The 19,000-nt window shown below is 38.4% G+C and overlaps 1 protein-coding gene across 1 annotated transcript in view; it reads right to left on the bottom strand.

The window, feature by feature from the left end:
* CNTNAP2 (contactin associated protein 2) overlaps positions 1-19,000 on the bottom strand; it is a 1,042,914-nt gene that overhangs the window by 446,778 nt on the left and 577,136 nt on the right. The window lies entirely within an intron of this gene.

Raw genomic sequence — 19,000 nt, 5'->3', positions numbered from 1 at the left:
TCCGTGCAGACAGGTTATGCTGGGTCAGCAAGTAAGTAGCAAATACTGTAGTTAATGCAAATTCCAAGTTATGGCATCTCTTACAAGCAACATTTTCTCCACCTAGATAAAGTCACCTTAGCAAAATGTCATTTGCCAAAATAAACCACAATGCAAGGTAATAAGCTGTTTCCAAAATGAAGTGGCATGCAAAATGTCAGCAGAAGTATAATGCAAGAAAACTTTTCAAAATATTTAAAAGAACGTTACCTTCTATGAACAAGGAGTAGTAGTCACGGCAAACAGATATACCTAAACATTTGATGGATATTCTTTCCTAATGTTTTCACACCTTGGTTTAAAATATGAGATCAAGTTGAAATAACATAAGTTGGTCTTAGAATATTCTCAGAAAATTCATTAGAATGAATGAAAGTGGCAGAAGCCTCTTGAAAATGTATTACTAAGAAATGTTACTACTAAATCTTGTAAGCTTATTCAATCTAGAGTAAAAATGGATGAAAGACCAAATATATCAAACATGAGGGATTTTTTTCTTTCTGTTTGTAAGTTCTCTTGCTATCATTTATGTTACATTTAAAAAAGAAGAAACTAAAAATTTTATTTCCACTGAATGATATTAATTCACTGAATAAATGAAGTTAATTTCCACTGATAATAAACCAAGAAAGAAAAAGATGTAATCTTTCATGGACCTCAAAATCAAAATTTTTACAGCATGTGCTACTACAACTGAAGCTTATCAGACCATACTTAAACCCCCAATTTTCCAGCCTTAGATACTATTATTAAATATTAAATAAAATACTAAGTTTTATTTATTAAAATAAATAAACCTAATTAAAAAAATCTATTTTATATTTTTATCAAGGTACTCAGTACTATCTTGTACTGAATAACAATGACTAGAGACTCCTGGACAAAATTAAGAATTGGCTATTAAAGCACGGGGCACAAGAGCAGTGGCATGAGCTGTTCATCACTAAGGGAGGTATATCTAAAGCACTCTCTGCAAAGGCAGATATTGCAGAAACCAAGACACAACGGGATATGACACAAGAAGGTGTGCAGCTGAGCACAGTCAAGACCCTCAGCCCCAGGCAAGGAGAGGTGAGGGCAAATGGGGCAGAAAAGTCCCTACCAGCTCCAAGGGAGAGTGAGAGCAGGGAAGGGAGGTGCCACCGGAGCAGAGGAGCAGCTCAAGAGAGCAGGAGAAGCAGAGTTCTGGTCTTAGCCCTGCTAAGTGCTCCTCTTGTGCTGCTCAGCAACAGGATGCAGAAGAGCTGTGACTGAGGAAGTTGAGCTTCAATGAGGAGGAGGAAGAAAGGTGTTGTTCTAATGATTGTCTTTATTCCTCACTGTTTAGATCTATTTTAATTGGCAATGAATTAAATTAGTTTTCACAAGCTAAGTCTGTTTTGCTTGTGACTGTAATTGGTACACAATCTCCCTGTCTTATCTCACTCCACAAACTCCTCATTCTTATTTTCCCCCTGGGTCCTCTTGAGGACTGGTAGTGAGAGAACCTACCATGACAATTTATGGAGCTAAAGACAGATGATTGTGCTATGAAATTAGAAATTCACTGTATTTCATATAATAAGGCTAAGTTCACCACCTTCACCTCTTGAAGATACTCCTTCATAAAAGAATAATGCAAATATTAATGAGGAAAATGTTTCAAATTAAATATAGCATCAGATGCAAAATAGTTCAATTATTTTAATCTCTGCTTTTGTATTTTGTGTTTGTACTGTGCTCTCCCCATGTGCACTGAAGGGAAACCCCCCCAAGCTCACCAACAGCACAATGAGAAAAACCAAACGTTACCATGGCTCAAGGCAAAAAGCAGGTGGAGGGAAGGTGGATCAGCAGAGGAGGTGGCTCTCCTGAGCAGACTGGGAAATGAGAGCACGAGGAGAGCTGCAGGTTAAGAGCTGAAGTGATTTCATGTGTTCTCTCTGTGTGCACAGCACTTAGCAAGATGCACTGAGGGAACACATTACTATCTGGAAGCCGCTTGCTAGAGGCATGACAGGAGAAGCATTGTGGTTTTGACTATATTAAAAGTATCTGCCCCTACAAGCTGGCATCATTCCTGTCAGTCCCTGAAAGATGACACTGTTTCTGCTTTATGAACTCTTCAGCATATTGATACAAAATAATAATGAATTAAGGCTGTGCTCTTCTTAGCCAAAGGTATGAACCATTCTCGTGGAGCTTTGCAGCATGACAGTATAAATATTCCCAACTGCTCTGGCTCAAAGCTGTCACAAAAATTCTTGTCCAATTTTATGTTTTCTTAGAAAACTTACTGGTACATTATTTGGATAGATGATATATTCTATATATATATAATATATCATATAGATATATGTTGTGGGGATAAATTCTATACCTGTTCCTATTGGAATATTTTATTACAAGCCTCATGTATATTGAGGGATTATTTTTTGCTTGCTGAGATTTTTCTATAAACCAAGACTCATTAGTAAGAGTAGATCACATCGCCTTACAATAAAAGAATTTTCAGCTGGAAAGTTTAAGATGACATCCCAAATGCACAATGATGATTTCTCATTGCAGTTTAATTTCCTCATCTGAGCTGATACATGTATTTATTTGCATTCCTTTTTTTCTTTCTCTTTTTTGGTATGCAAGTTGAGAGGCAAAAATAAAGAAATACATATTGCTGCCACCACAAATTCCCTACTGAGTTCTGGAAAAGATGGTTTCATATGCAAATTAAATATCTTAATGAAATGCATTCTCTCTATGTAGGTTTTCTATTTAAATGACATTATTTTAAAAGTAGGACTCTTGAGTTAGGCACTTTGATTGAACAAGAAGAAACAGATGTTTTGCTTATTACAGAGATGGAAGAAGAACTAGATTAGCAAATACCAGAAAAGTACAAGGGTTTAATACATAATGGAGAATTCAGAAAGATAACATCTGGTTGATTTTTGCCTCAGGGAAAACAGCAGTAGCAAAAGTCTCAAATTCTTCTACGGATAACCTTGTGTGGTCAAATCTTCCTTTAAAAGGTACTGACCCATGCAGTGACTATCAGTAAGTGCTAGCTCATACAGTCTGCTGATGTGCATGGACAAAATTCTTCTGAAGTTCGCAGCATGACATCTGCCACATCACAATAGAAGCTTGTCTTAATTCTGATGTAGGACTGTAACTCAAAATTCAGTTTAAATGTTAAAGAAGAAAACAAGGAAAGAATATTATCATTATCTCCATGAAGCACTGCAAGGCTATGCAGCTGCATATGGGTCGTTAGTTCCCACTGCTACAGTAAATATTTTGTATTATAATTTCTTGCATATTCTACTAGGAAATGAAGCCCTCAATACTCAGCCTGAAGGTAGAGGGAGAGGTTTGTTTGTAATTGCTTTCACTTTAGCCAGACAGTTTCAGGATGGTGTTGTAACTGTTATTCCTGGCTGATCCCTCACCAACACAGTACAACTTTGTACTAGTATTTCTGACTATAAGAAAACCAACCAACAATGTTTTGTTTGAAACATTCAGCTGTGTTCAAACAGACAGCAATATATGCCATGAATATTCAAACAGAAAAAAATAAAATATGATCACCAGATGAGAAATTACAAGAGTCATGCTTTTTCTGTATTCAGTTAATTCTAATTTTTAACTGGAAGCAAAATCACAGCTCCTCCTAAAATAATATTTTAGATAGTTTCTTCAATAAGCTGTCTAAATATATAATCAGTTTTAGAACTTTTGATTCAGAAAAACTATGTTTATTTTAAGTTTTATTCATGTTTTGGCTATCTTGATGAGCAGTAAGATAGGGCAGTGGCAAATGCAGTCCTTGAAGGTATTTTGATGATGGAAAACCTCATTCTCCAAGAGAAACAAAACAGCTATGTTAAATTTGGTCCTCATGTTTAAGCTCAGAGCTCTTTTTAAAGGTGAGTAGATGGAAAAATGTCCCAATTTCGCCTGTTGGTAATACCTAATTTATATTGATTTTGCTCTGCAAGTTAATATTAGAAGAAAAAAAATATGCTTCTCTAGCCTTATAACTAGAGGATGTATTTTTGACAGGGAAGGTCGTTTTCTTGTTTCCACAATTAATACTGTTGTGCAGGAAACAGAAAATACAACAAATACATAAATCTACAACACTGCAGAGTTTTACAACATTCAAACATTCTTATAAATGGCTTGAGGACTGGTGATTTTAATGTAATGAACCATAAACTTGGCAAATAAGGGTCAAATTCATAAAGATTTCTTTTAATTCTGTCTTTTACTGAAAAGTAATAAAAATAGATAAAATAATATTTGCACTTGAATGATAGAAAAAAAATATTTGCAAATTCTATGTTTAGAAACCTGTAAAATCTTGTGCAACTGCTGAAACAATTTTAGCTTTTCAAGCATGGAGTTTTCCTCTCCTCTCTTCTGTTCTTCACACATTCTTTATTCTCAGTTAAAAAATAAAATTAATTTTTTTTTTTTTTTGCCTTAGACATGAAAATATATACACCTGGAAATTAGAATGTTGATACGTGTTTCAGCTTGCAGAAAGAATGCTGCTGTTAAATACCAAACACAACTTTTGCCACTGCCCTCTTCTCCTATTCCAGTCAATGACACATCAGAAAATGTTGGCTCTCAAAATGAAATCTGTGCCCTGGATTTTCCTAAGACACCATGAGAATTGCTCAGTGGCAATCATCTCCATAAATGGCTCCTGGATTACTCTTTACTAAGATACAGGCAATGGTCACTCACTGTCTATGAGTGACCAGTACTAATAGAAATATTAAATAGCGTACCTGTTATGCTAACTTAGCATGGTACTCGTTATTTAGCATAACTGTTCTGAACTCCCCAAAACTATTTGCAGCATCTATCTTCATCTGCCTTTTAGCTGTCAACACTATAATTACCACACAGCATTGTCCGCCGTACCCAGACAATCATTATCACTGAGACTTGAAGGTATTTACCTACGAACACTTAGAACAAAATCAACTTTCTTAAAACTATGAACAGGCTAATGCAAAACACAATTATTAAGATTCAAAAAATTTCAGTAATCATTATCAACTCTAGCAATTTAATTCTGCTGTATCCTACATACACACTTTATAGAGGAAATCTCCAGACTTTTTTTTCTGGAAAATTGCCTTTTTTTCTTGTAAAATATAAGAAATTAACCATCTTAGAAACATCATTAGACTTATAAATCTTTAACTTCATTTTATATTTTAATCATCATCTGCTAGATACCATACTGCACCGAATCATTATTTTAGTATGCTAAGCATCTTAATATTTTTATAAGTAAGCTAACCAGTATTTTCCATCTTATGAAACCTTAAGATAATTTTTTGTGGCTATTATTCTGTCATACTTAGTTTAACTTTATTTGGGGAAGGCCTTACTGAATTTCAAACCCTTTTGTATCACTACACTTTTTTATATTTATTGTATATTTATTAATTAAAAGGCTAAGTTTGAAAAGAATAGAGCAGGTAAACTTCAGCATTTTGTCTTCTCTTTGGACTAATCAGGTTCAGATGCCTACAAAACCATGACAGAGATAGTTCTTTTTCCTTTACACATTCACGCCAGCTAAACAACATAAAAATTTAAAACAAAGATATTCCAGACAAGGGATTAAAGTTAATCTGTAACTCTTAATTCCACAATAGTGAAGTATTCAGTGAAAAGAAGCATAGACTGGCGGTATTTCCCCAGATTTTCTCACTATTTCCCAACTGAAACACTTCCACTTTGGTGTAAGCAGCGTATGTAATGGCAAACAGAACAGAACAGTGCAGAGCGTTTTGTTGGTAAGAAGTAAACAGATACAAAAAACCAGAAAAAACTCCATTGAACTAAAAGGAAATCGACATTTTCTGACCAACAGCTAAAATGTAACTTTGTTTTGATACTTTAAATGCTGGAGATAACCTTACCAGCCTGGGCTCTGAATCAACAAGAATATTTAAAAAACATTTTTTAGTAGGAGATTACTGAAGAGTACAAAAGCTGTGCACATCTTAAAGTACTCTGGCAAAGTGAAGCCTAAATATGTCTCAGATATCCAAGCAGTTCTTTCAATGCTGTCATGGGTTAGCACTGGCTAGATGTTAATGTATTCATGAATATATGTTTTTTTCTTTAACAACTACTGTGGGATGTGATCAGGAACAGAGCAGAGCAGGTTTAAACTTTGAAAACAGAAAAATAAAACTTTATTACATTACATAAGAACAGAGATAGAAAACTCTAAACACACACAGAGACAGAAATAAAAACTTCTCAGAATATCTCTTCTCTCAGTTTCTACCCTTTACACATTACCTTCTATAGACTAAACTCTTGGGTTGTAAATCAAACAATCACTACTCAAAAAAGAACACTAATCTTCAATTCAGCAAGGTAGAGAGGAGTCTCTCCTGCACCACAGACTGCTCTTCAGGAAGCGCAGGTCCACTCTTTGTGTATTTCTATGTCACCCGTGGAACTGCTTGGAGAAGTCTGCCAGGAGACACTTTCTCTTTTTTTTTTTTATGTCTAGTGCTCTCACTACTGTCTATAGGCTAAAACTGCATACAGGGCTCTTTTAAGGATGCTTTCATGCCGAGCTCTCTCCAACTTTCCCCTGGGGCTGAGGGCTTTTCTTCTCTGAGGGCAGAGGGCACTACTACACCTTCTTCTTCTCTGTCTGCTCCACTGCAGCAAGTCAAGCTGGCCACATCTCCCCTAAAATGCAGTTTATGTTCAAAAGAGTCTCAAGTTCAGTCTATGGCTAACATTATGCAAGAAACGTATAGCTCAAAAAGCTACTCTTCTTCATCCTTGCCTATCTGAGATTCTTTTCATCTTTTTTTTAATCATCTCAGTCTCAAGCTGTTTCTCTCTCTCTTCTGAAGCCACTAGCCATGAGAGTTAATGTCTGGGAAAAGTTTCTTTCTGCCTCAGAAAGAGTTAACAGTTCCTGGCTCTTGGCAGAAGCTGCAGGCTCAGGCACTCCCAGGCTCAGCAGCTCCCCCACACAGCTGGGCCCCTTCTCCCGGGGGGGGCGGCGGGGGGGAAGGAAGGCACCTCCACAGTTTTCCACCCCTCCATCCTGGATGAGGGCTAGGACCCAGTCTTGTTCACTCTCTTCCCTGCCCCCCAGGGCTCCAGCTTACCTGAGCCCGACCATGTGTGCCCCCTCTCCCTCCCAGCCTCGTGGCTGGGCTGGGGGAGGAGGCCTGAGAGGTCTCTCCACTTAAACCGGAACCCAAAAGAGGCTGAACCCCCCTGGAGTCCTGCTTTTATCCCCTTGTGTCCTCAGAGGCGTGTTCAAACCTCCGAGTGGCCAATCTAAGTGCCAGCACAAAACCTGATTACTGATTAGCCTGCCCACATCCCCCTGGAAAAATTCACCTCCCCCCCAACCACGACAAATGCATATTTTGTGGCAGTCATCAATGCATGACTAAGAGTTTGAAGCATATGATGGGAGAAGAGTTTATTGAGCTTTATCACTTAACTCGTGGTGCACTAAAACAGCTTTTATGTCTCTCATTTAGCAATACTTTTAAATTAGCACCTGTAACACTTTCATGAAGTGAAAGTGCTCTTACCTAGAAGATATAGAAAACCCTAGGTTCAAGATTTTCTGAGAGGAAATTTGCATAGCAGCCCTCCTTGTGTCTTAATACTACTACAAAAATATTCTGGTTATAGTTTTATCTTCATTATACATATGTCCCACACCACAAATCAGAGAAAAATTGCACTTTTTCTTCTAAATTATATATAGCACTTTTTACAAGGGTTTCCTCATACCTCTGCCTCAGAGGCATGAACTGTAGAAAAAGCAAACCCAACTGCTCCTACCAAAAAAATTTACTAAACGTTGGCATTATCTAGAGAATACCAATGATCAATTTATTAGTGCTTCTTAATTATCTATTTTTAATTAAACTCAAACTACATTAAAACATTTCTTATTTAAAGCCATTTGGTTTTTTTAAACCTGGAATACTCTACTGCCAGAACCATACAGTGCTACATACAAAATCTGCTTTTCTTTTAATGACTTTCCATGAAGTGGTTGAAACCCTGTTAGTGACGCATTGAGGCTGGACTTAACCTTGCCACAGACCAGTTCTTCAGTCAAAAACAAAAGCAGATAACTCTGCACAACAGAAGACATCTTTGTGCATGAACCAGAGTCCTATAGAGGTGGAGGTAAAGGTTTACATGTAAACTGAATCGTGGTTTTAGTTTGTTTCTCAAGTGTGCATATAGAGCAAATCTTGCAGTTTCCCCCATACAGTGGATTTAGTTTCGTATTAGTAAAAGTCTCCAAGCCTAAGGGCTGTATTTCCTTCAGATGAAACTAAGTCCAAACTCACAAACTCCAGTCTCACATGCAAATAACTTTGCATGGACTTTCAGGTCTCAGCATGAACTGTTCTGCTCTGTTGCTCACTCCTATTGTGCTGCACTGCTTGCTACTGAAGACAGAGCCAGGTCTAAGATGTTGTGAAAGCATTTGCTTTGGGCACTGGGATCTTGATTCAAAAAGAAAAGAGTCTGTTCTCTTCTATCAAAAGCCCTAAGGAAAAAGGGATAAAACACCACCACCCTGCTGTAGCACTCTGCAAGGGAGAAGATCAATACAATCCTTGCTCCAAGAAGAAAATATTTTCTCCATAATTTGCATGTATTTGCTGTCACAGATCACGATTTCTGTTGTGACAAGTAGGTGTACGTTTTTCAAAACCAGAAAGCTGACAGAGAAAAATAAACAGTTAAGTTTTTAGTGAACAATAGTAAAGTCTTAAAATAATGATAATTTCAAATGGTCCACTTTTTTAACTAAAAGTCTTTTTTAACAGAATCATAGAATCACTAAGGCTGGAAAAGACTTCCAATACCATTGAGTACAGCCTTTGACTGAACAGCATCATGGCAACAAAACCAGAGCACTAAGTACCATTTCCTGTCATTCCATGAACACTTCCAGAGATGATGACTCCACCATCTCCTCATCAGCCTGTTCCAATGTTTAACCACACTTTCAGTGGAAACATTCTTCCTGATATCCAATCTGAGCCTCCCCTGGCACAGCTTGAGGCTATGTCCTCTTGTCCTGTTCATACAGGACAATATTGTTATTACACATCATGTTTTCTTTGTTAAGAGCACAGTGTCAAGTAAACAGAAAATATATTCTGTCTCAAAGGGAGACACACACACAAAAAAAATGGATCTTAAGGGGTAGTTTTCTAAGGAAACCATAATAACAATTAAAATGTTAGCATTGTAGGACTGCTTTACATTTTACTGAATATTGCCTTTCACAGACTGCTGTTGGACAATGCAAGTTACATCTCAAAGTCAAGATAGCCTGTACTCTATGTCCATTAACTCTCTCCTAGGTGTTAAGAGTGTATTTCATGTGCTCATTTACAAGAAAGTATCTAATAAAAGCAGCCTTTCAGCATAAAAGGGGCTCTAAGAAGTAAAGAAACTTGAAAATGCCTCCAGCTCCTCTGCTTCCCTGCCAGTTTGATATGGCAGCCTTCCCTCTGCATTTTTCACTAGGGGTTGTCAAAGATGAATGCGTTGTTTAAATAACTAAACCTCACACCTTTGAAAAGGTATCAGACCATCCATTATTCAAATAAACAGTGCCAAATTTTGCCACTTCTTAACACAGCATTAGATGAACTGTGAATTTCAGTGGAGTTTCCCCAGACTCCTGGAAAATGAGGAATGACTTCACACCCAATGAGAGAAAAGACAGTTCTTTCAAACCCAGCCACACAGCAGTGGATATTTCAGCACAGCAGTGAGATCAGAGCTGAGCACTGTTACAGTGCTGGGTCCTAGAAGAACTACCTTTGAAATGCAAAATGAATCCAGTGGCTGTAAGAGAAGAGAACCAGGAACAGAGCATCCCTGTCAATAAGACTCATAGGACACTGGGAGAGCTGACATGGGAGAAGCACAGTGATACATATGCACCTGCACATGATACAAGCATCTGCTAGCTAGTTAGTACCAGAAGGATTGAGAGATCTGAAACCGTAATGTTATCATTACAAATATAAAATAATATGTCTCAAAATTTGATATTAATAATAAGTATTAAAGAGCCACACAAATACATCTTTGTCCTGCTGGTGCTGGGAGTTCAGCTGGGGCTAATGTCACTGATGGGGAAATTGCAACGGTGAGCTAATTAAAAATGCCTCTGCTGAAGTCCTGAACTTCCAGCTGTCTACACCAGCTGATGATTTAGGCAAACAGAGAAAATTCCAAATTTTCATGGAATTGGATTAGATGGGTTGCAGTATCTTTCACACATACCAGCCGGTGATAATCAAAACCTTTGTGAGGCACTCACTTTTCCCAGTCACCATTACTACTGGATTTCATGATAAAAAAATTGCTCCCAACTCAGTTTATATATACTGGACCTACTCATAATTGCTGGATCTATTCTGACAGTGGGGGAATCAACCTGCACTAAATTAATGATTTCTGAGCATCAAGTAAGTTGTTAGAACAAACTTCTGCCTTGAAATGCAGTTCCACTCTTGCATCTGCACTCATTTTGTGTGAATAGAAGGAACAGCAGTTTGTGGAGCAGATAAGTTTTTATAGAATTTTTCCAGAATTTATTTTTTATGAATTTCTTAAGAAGAAAGTCAAAGATTCTAACTCAGGTATGAAGGTTGTACATAGATTACAAGTTTGTTTTCTGTTTCTTTTTCCTTCAGGCATTTTGTTAAGGGGAATAATGATCGATTCTAACTACTCAACAGTTTTCCTACAGTGAAATACAGTATTAACACACATTTCAAAAGCTTTTTAAGCTCTGTGCTGACCACACAATTGTAACAACTACTTTATTATTGCTTCATTACTTTACCAATGTCTTTATATTTATTTTTGTCTTTGTTCTAGAAGGCAAAAGAAGAAATAAATTTTACCAGAAAATTTGTCATAGCTGAAAATATTAGGAAATTAATAGTTTAGTCTGTGATACACAGGAATAAGGTGACACTTCATGAATTATCAATAATTATGGTGTCTTTTCCAATTTTTTTCTGTCCACTCACCTGTTAATAATTCCATTCATTTTTAAACAACCAGTGAGATCACAATGGAAAACAGAGAGGTTGAAACTTAGTAGATTTCCGCCCCCCTTTCTGCAATTTTATTAAAAATTCCTAACGCAAATATGGGTTTTTTTGGGGTCAGAAAATTTCATCTCTCTCCTTGCCATAAAATTTCTGTTCAATAGGAACTTGAACTGCACTGCTATAATAATTTTTCATTGCAGGTTTTCTGCTGCGTTTTATGCATTAGATGGTCTGTCATATGCATAATTAGTAATTACAGGACCCACAGGCAATAAATCATGAAAACATATTATCTTTGCATCATACTTTACTTGGGTTAGCAACATCCTGATGCACAGTAGAGGCTGTCACTAGCACTTTATGAAGATAGATGATTGAACTATGCAACTCATAAGCTGAGTTGTGATAAATCATTGAGCTCACTCTCACTAAAGGCCTGGTGACGGTGTCATTTAAACACGGCTGAGCACTCCTCTCTGGCTGAGACAGGAACACGTGCACCCGTGCTGGTAGCCTGGACACTGGTTAGGGGCTGCTGGGGCCAAGCCATCTTAGGGAGCCTATTCTCATTCAGAGGATCCATAATTTCAGCCAGATGTTTGAGATCTGCAGAGAAACCCCTTCTCTCCCCAAAAAGACGAGCAAAAAGAACAATGTGTTGCAGCAGTCCTCTTGTTTGTCACAGCATGAAAAGTGTTTATTCCTCTTCACAGCTCAGCCATCCTGACTCCAACCATTCACTAACTCTGGCTGCACCAAGCTCCTACGGTAGGTTTCTCCTGCAGCTTTTCACTGCTGGTTGTTTCCTGCTAAACTATGACTGCAGGGATTAGTTTGCAGACTCTGAATGAAGGCTTTTACCCAGCTAAACCATGATTGCATGTTCCACCAACAGGCTCTAACTGCAGACCCAGACTGACCTCACAGCAGGGATTCTCTCTCCCCAGGATCATTTTCTTCATGATTCTCAAGGTTCCTCCTCCGTGATGATCCTCCCTTCACTAGCTAACCCACTCCCTTTTTTCACACTTATCTTTAGTGGGTATAGCTGTGACTCATCAGGGACAAGGTCACCCATATTCTCTTTTCCTACACAATGTGTTTGTTTGTTTTTTTAATTGAGTGTTTTTATAGAACATACACACATTACAGAAAAATTACTTGAACTAGTTGCTCTGCTGCCATTTTTGAAAGGCCAGCATGTCAAGAAACACTTCTCTGAAGGCGTGCTACTTTTAAAAAAATAGCATGCTACGGAACTATTATTTGGTGTTCTAGTGAGAAACAAGGAAAACAAAATCCAAAAACCTAAATTATTACTGAAAATGAAACTATTTTTAATATAATTACCACAAGAGATTTGATACAAAAATTAGAAAATAAAAAGCCAAGTAATTTGAATGTGAAATTAATTCTAATGGGTACTTAATGTGTTTTCCCAAATTCCCTACAATAATCCCTTTGAAAGAGACTGAGATAAATTTATTTTCTGACCTACTAAAAATGTGAACATAGCTATTTTATTCCTTAAATTCTATTTGTTCATCACTGATAAAAAACAACTTCAACAATAAAATGCACCATGAAACAATAACAGCTTTGCAACTATCCTAAAAATCCACAGTAAATAAATAGGTAAATAAACATATTTACCATAGTAAATTTGTTGTTTCATGCATGACTGCCTTTATATCACAGAGACCATCTGGAAATAGATTTTTATACAAAACTTCTCTGAAAATTTGATGGTGTAACTAATGTTGTTCTGGTTTGATGAAAAAAACACAATAAAGCCCCATCTCAGATTCCAAAGCATGTGAATGGAAATCAAATACCCTTACTGACAGGAACACTGTTAGAAGTCAAAAACTTGAAATAACACTTTTACTGAAATGATTTATCTCTCCATCAGTTTTTAAGTTGTTCAGTGCATGATAATTTAGCCAGCTGTTCATAGAAACTTGACATGCTACTTTGTTTAGGATTGGGTTAAACAACACAGAAAATAAGGGTAGCTTGATAAACCTTCTTGTTCTGAATTTGCCAACCTCTTTTAAACTTCTAAGATGTGCCAAACTGGTAATTAAATGTTGATTTATTACAGAAAGCTGGCAATTATTGTAGCTCATTTGCTAAGGACTTATGATTTACTTTGCACTATAGAAAATCAGGAAACACATCAAGTCCTTAGTGTTTAATTTCGTTCTCTTAAGACATGGTAATGGGGAAACCATTTCAGCTTCACATACTAATGTCAGGCTTACAGTTTGGATCATGCTCAATCACTCTTCATGTAGCTAATATCTTTGCAATATTACATTTATTCTCATTGTTACTGTGCCCTAGAAATCACCAGTTCATTCAGTGCTTCAGAAAAGCACTGCTAAGCCGGAAGGAGAAACTGTCTCCAGGTTTCCATAGAAATGTCATGCTTTGGGAGAAGTTGTTCCTGCTGAATTAATGAGGTTGGTTATGATAAAGCTATTCAGGTCTAGCATTGAAAAAGTGCAATGAGGCTTGCATTTTGATGGAAAATCTGGGAGTTGAGTCAAATGAAAAGTAAAAAGAATTTAATCTGGATAACAGTTTGAATTCTGATGCTCTTCTTCTGACTGCAGTCATATGGAACAAGCACACGCACTGCTGGTACAGCTGATAGCAAATTAAACATCCTGAGCCATTACACTCCTCAGAATCTGCAGTTCCTTAATGCGAATATGGGAGATAATCTCCTGTCAGGTGATTTAAAGATCTTGATTCAACTTCAAACCTTTCTCTGTCTCATGAGTTTTTGAATCTAAAATGAATGAGTAGGCTTCTGAGTTAAAAAGAGAGAATCCATGGTAACAACAGGAATCACAGAATCACAGAATAATGAGGTTGGAACAGACCTCTAAGATCATCAAGTCCAACCTATGCCTTAACACCTCAACTGGACTATAGCACTAAGTGCCATGTCCAGTCTTTTTTTAAACACATCCAGAGATGGTGACTCCACCACCTCCCTGGGAAGACAATTCCAGTGCTTTGTTATTCTTTCAGTGAAAATTTTTTTCCTAATATCTAACCTGCACCTGACGTAGCTTGAGACTTTGTCCCCTTGTTCTGTCAGTTGCTGCCCGGTGGAAGAGACCGACCCCCACCTGTCTACAATCTCCCTTCAGGAAGTTGTAGAGAGCAATAAGGTCACCTCTAAGCCTCCTCTTCTCCAGGCTAAACAACCCCAGCTCCTTCAAACCTTCCTCATAGGGCTTGTGTTCCAAGCCCCTCACCAGCCTTGTTGCCCTCCTCTGGACACGCTCAAGCATCTCAATATCCTTCCTAAACTGAGGGGCCCAGAACTGGACACAGTACTCAAGATGTGGTCTCACCAGCGCCGAGTACAGGGGAAGAATGACGTCCCTGCTCCTGCTGGTCACACAGTTCCTAGTGCAGGCCAGGATGCCATTGGCCCTCTTGGCCACCAAGGCACATTGCTGGCTCATATCCAACCGGCTGTCGACCAGCACCCCCAGGTCCCTTTCCGCCTGAACACTGTCCAGCCACACTGTTCCCAGCCTGTAATGCTGTAGGGGATTTTTGTGGCCAAAATGTAGAACTCGACACTTAGACTTGTTAAACTTCATGCTGTTGGACTCTGCCCAACCATCCAACTGATCTAAGTCTCTCTGCAGAGCCCTCCTCCCTTCCAATAGATCAACACAAGCTCCCAGCTTAGTGTCGTCTGCAAATTTACTAATGAAGGACTCAATGCCCTCATCCATGTCATCTATAAAAATATTAAATAGAACTGGTCCCAGCACAGACCCCTGAGGGACACCACTGCTCACTGGTCGCCAGCTGGATGCTGCACCATTCACCATTCACTCTCTGGGCCCGGCCATCCAGCCAGTTCCTGACCCAGCACAGAGTGCTCCTGTGCAAGCCGTGGGCTGCCAGCTTGTCCAGGAGTATGCTGTGGGAGACAGTGTCAAAGGCCTTGCTGAAGTCCAAGTAGACAACATCCACAGCCTTCCCTGCATCTACCAGACGAGTTACCTGGTCATAGAAGGAGACCAGGTTGGTCAGACATGACGAATCATGCTTTGTTTATCAATGACACAAAAGTTCTTGACCGCAGTTTTACCAGTTTTTAATGGGTTGAGTATCATGTAGCAATGTTGGGGGAATTCTGGATTTTATTTCTCCTATGGTTTTGCACTTACATACTTGGCATCTAAGTGGTGTTATTCCAGCAGAGAATGAGTACCTGGAGTTGCATTTAAAAATATACAAAATTGTATAAAACGTGGTGGAGAAGGACAATTTATTATAATGTGTTACAGTTTGCTTCTAAACATTTATGACAGTTGTGACTATAATGCAAGTACTGGATAGCTCTTCTAGCTCTATAGGCATGTAAAGGGAAAGGCGGGGGAATAGAAAGTACCTAAAATATACACATGTTCTATAGACCATGACTTTCAAGCAAGCATGTTAGCATCTTCCAAAAAGACCATATAAATAAGTTTCAGAATTAGAAAACAAAAACAGAAAAAACAAAAAGAAAACAAACTCCAAAAAAACCCAAACAAACAAACACCATACCCAAAAAACCGGAGGAGGAGGAGGAGGAGGAGAAAGTCAGCCCTCTGGAAATCTTTGGTCTGTATAGTCTTGAAACAACAGAATTATAGATATTGTTAATGAGTTGAAGTATGAATACCTTAAATGGTAATAAACCAGTTTTTCTGCTTTAAATATCACACTATTAGACATGACTATGAAAAAGCTAAGAAATTAGAAAATGTGGCAGTAAGTGCAGAGCATATTTTTAACCCGAGACACACTGTTATCCAAAAAAAGTTTCCACGGGTGGGGTCTAGGCAGATGCAAAGCATTTACAGTACAAATAGTTTACTTTGAGTCTATTTTTCAGTGGCAGCTATGTTTTCTTGTAAGTCTATAGCCTGTTCCAATGTTGTCACCAGAAACACGTTGAAATAAAATCACCAGTGAGACATGCTCTTATTTGTAAATGAACTAGGATACATACTTAGAGCAGAATTTTCCAGCTGCCTTACACCCATGATCTAGCTTTCATGCCAGAGGTACATGTTTTTTAATTTGGATTTTCCTATCACAAATCCAAAGACATTGTACCAGGAGATTATGTAGACAGTGGGGCAGACTTCATGATACTTTAGTTTAAAATGCAAGGTATTCAAAGAATGCATTGTAATGGGACTAAACACATCATAACATGATCAATCAGTTAGGTTCAAATGATTATTTCGAAACCGTGCTGGTTAGGGCTGGAGTAGAGTTAGTTTTCATCACAGTTGCTACAGTGGGGCTGTGTTTTGGATTCGTGCTGAACACAGTGTTGATAACATAGAGATGCTTTTGTTATTGCTGAGCAGGGCTCACAAAGAGCTAAGGCCTTTTCTGCTTTTCCTACTGCCACACTGGACAGGTGTCTTGGGTTAGAAAATGTAATCAAAAATGTGTATTCTATTTTCATCCGTTGAAGTCGGTTGGGAGATATTGTTCCTTATCTCTTGTAACTCTAGGGGTGGAAAGAGGGCAGATGCCCTCTGTTAATGGGACACCTGATAACACCAGATATGGCAGTGCCTTCTTATCTCTTCCTGTACCCATCCTCCTCTGAGGAATATCACCAGTGAATGGGCCATTTAAGGCCTCTCATATGACTGATAACATTGCCTCATTCCATTGTGAGATGCTCCACCCAGTGGGAGGAGCCAAAGCCTTTCCACTGAGATAAAACCAGCAATCCCAAACACCAAGGTAGCCCGTTTCCACTGGATTCCCAGAGGAAGACTGGACCCTTTTCCTGAGGATCATCTCTACTTCAATGGAGCCACAACTGTCACTCGGGGAGAACTTACTTCGGGCTGCTTCCACCACCCTGACCAACAGGGTGTCAAGTTTACTTTCTGACTCTGTCAGTGGTCCTTGGTACTATTGCATTTGTCTTATTTTATTTTTATTTTATTTTTATCTTTCTTGTGGTTTGTTCTCTCTCTATTAAATTATATTTCTGACTTTAAGTCTCACTGGTTTTGCTTTCAAACCAGCACAACAGGAAGCAGAGGGTGCATGGGAGGTTGGGAACAGCCAGGAGAGGTGACCCAAACTGACCACAGGGACATTCCAGACCACGTGACATCATGTTCAGTATATAAAATAGGAGGAAGAAGGAAGAATGGGAGGATATTTGGAGCTGTGGTGTTTGTCTTTCCAAGTCACTGTTACATGTGATGAGGCCCTGCTCTGCTGGAGATGGCTGAACACCTGCTGCCCATGGGAAACACTGAATTAATCCCTTGTTTTGCTCTGCTTGTGTGTACAACTTTTTCTTTCCTTATTAAACTGTATTTACATCAACCCATGAGTTTTCTGGCTTTTAAATTTCCAACTCTCTCCCCAGTCCCACTGGTTGGGAAGAGAGCAAGTGGGTGTCTGGGGCTTGGCTGCTCTTTGGGATTAAACCATGTCAGAAACATACATATGATCCATGGAAATTTTCTGACAGTGAAGGCCTAGATTAATGTCAGTGCTGAGATCAGGGTAGCCATATATTCCATATGATGGGCCTTTTCTCAAATTTAATGTCAATTATGAAACAAACTTTTGTTATCTTTTCTGTTTTCATCTTTGCTGATCAGACAGTAGGCCAAGAGGTTCTGAAGGTTGTTGCTTTCCTAAGCTCCCCTCCAAAGGCACCCAGAGGTGACACTTGTCTGACACTGGCAGCTATTGGCAGCAGCAGTAGAAACGGGCTGCTAAGGTCAGTGCAGACTGGAGATGAGAGGATGAGGCCTTGGAAATGCAAGGGGTGAAAGACCAGGACAAAACTGGTAGAAGTAAATCGTGTACATTAATGCTCTGCGCAAAGTTGAGGACATTCTTTCCTGCTCTCTTCCTCTAAAACCTAATTCACTCTGTAGGTGTAACTTGCATGGCAACTTGTTTAAAAATGAGCATCTACATTTTCAGAAGGAGAATAATTTACCAGGCCTTTATCATTGACAATTTTAAAATAAGGATTTGCTACTGTAGAAACATGAGTACAGAATTTAAACTGGGACCCAAGGACAGGAGGAGTAATGTTTTTATGATTAATGTTTTAATAAGTAAGTACTAGTTATAACTACAGCTCTCCCCTGCCACTTTGCTACGAAATAATGAAAACGCTTAACAAGAATAACAATAAAAACCTGCCAGTTCCCTCTTATTCTTTCTGTTTATTATAAAGGGTTTAAAAATTGTCTTCATTAAAGCATACAGGGTTTTTTTAGGAACTTAACTGTATACTGCAAGGATATGCAGACACACATTGACTTACAGAGGTATCTTTGTTACAGCCCATGGTACACTATACCAGGTATTCTAAGTAGGAAAGAAAGAGTACTCAGCCTAGCAAGATTAGTGTTTCCCTTAGCAATTTCTTTCTTTCTTCCTCTCTCTAAACAGTTTTTGTAGCACATAGTTAGAAATATGTATGTTCAGTTTAAGGACAAAAATGATTAAATGATCTCACTATATGGAAGAGAAAAAAATCTTTTGTGATCCCATGTTCATTCATAAGCCGAGTTAGAAGGAACATTGCCTACCAAAAAAATCTGACTTGTATTAATTTAGCTGAAGAGCATTTATAGAAACCAAGCAAAAGTCACATTGTTTCGACAGAGATTATCCAGCTCTGCATACACTTGCTTCTGTACTCTCAATTTTCCTCCGTCTTCATCTATTTCCTGCCTCTTTTGTTCACATCTGCTGTCAGCTTATGACAGAAGTTATATTTAAGTTACTGGCAGTTTGCTTTTCCTCCTCCTCTATGATCAAGG

The sequence above is a fragment of the Prinia subflava genome, chromosome 1 (assembly GCF_021018805.1).
Source record: "Prinia subflava isolate CZ2003 ecotype Zambia chromosome 1, Cam_Psub_1.2, whole genome shotgun sequence".
Taxonomy (NCBI): domain Eukaryota; kingdom Metazoa; phylum Chordata; class Aves; order Passeriformes; family Cisticolidae; genus Prinia; species Prinia subflava.
Note: the sequence above shows the minus strand (reverse complement) of the source record. Positions and strands in the feature narration are given on the sequence as shown.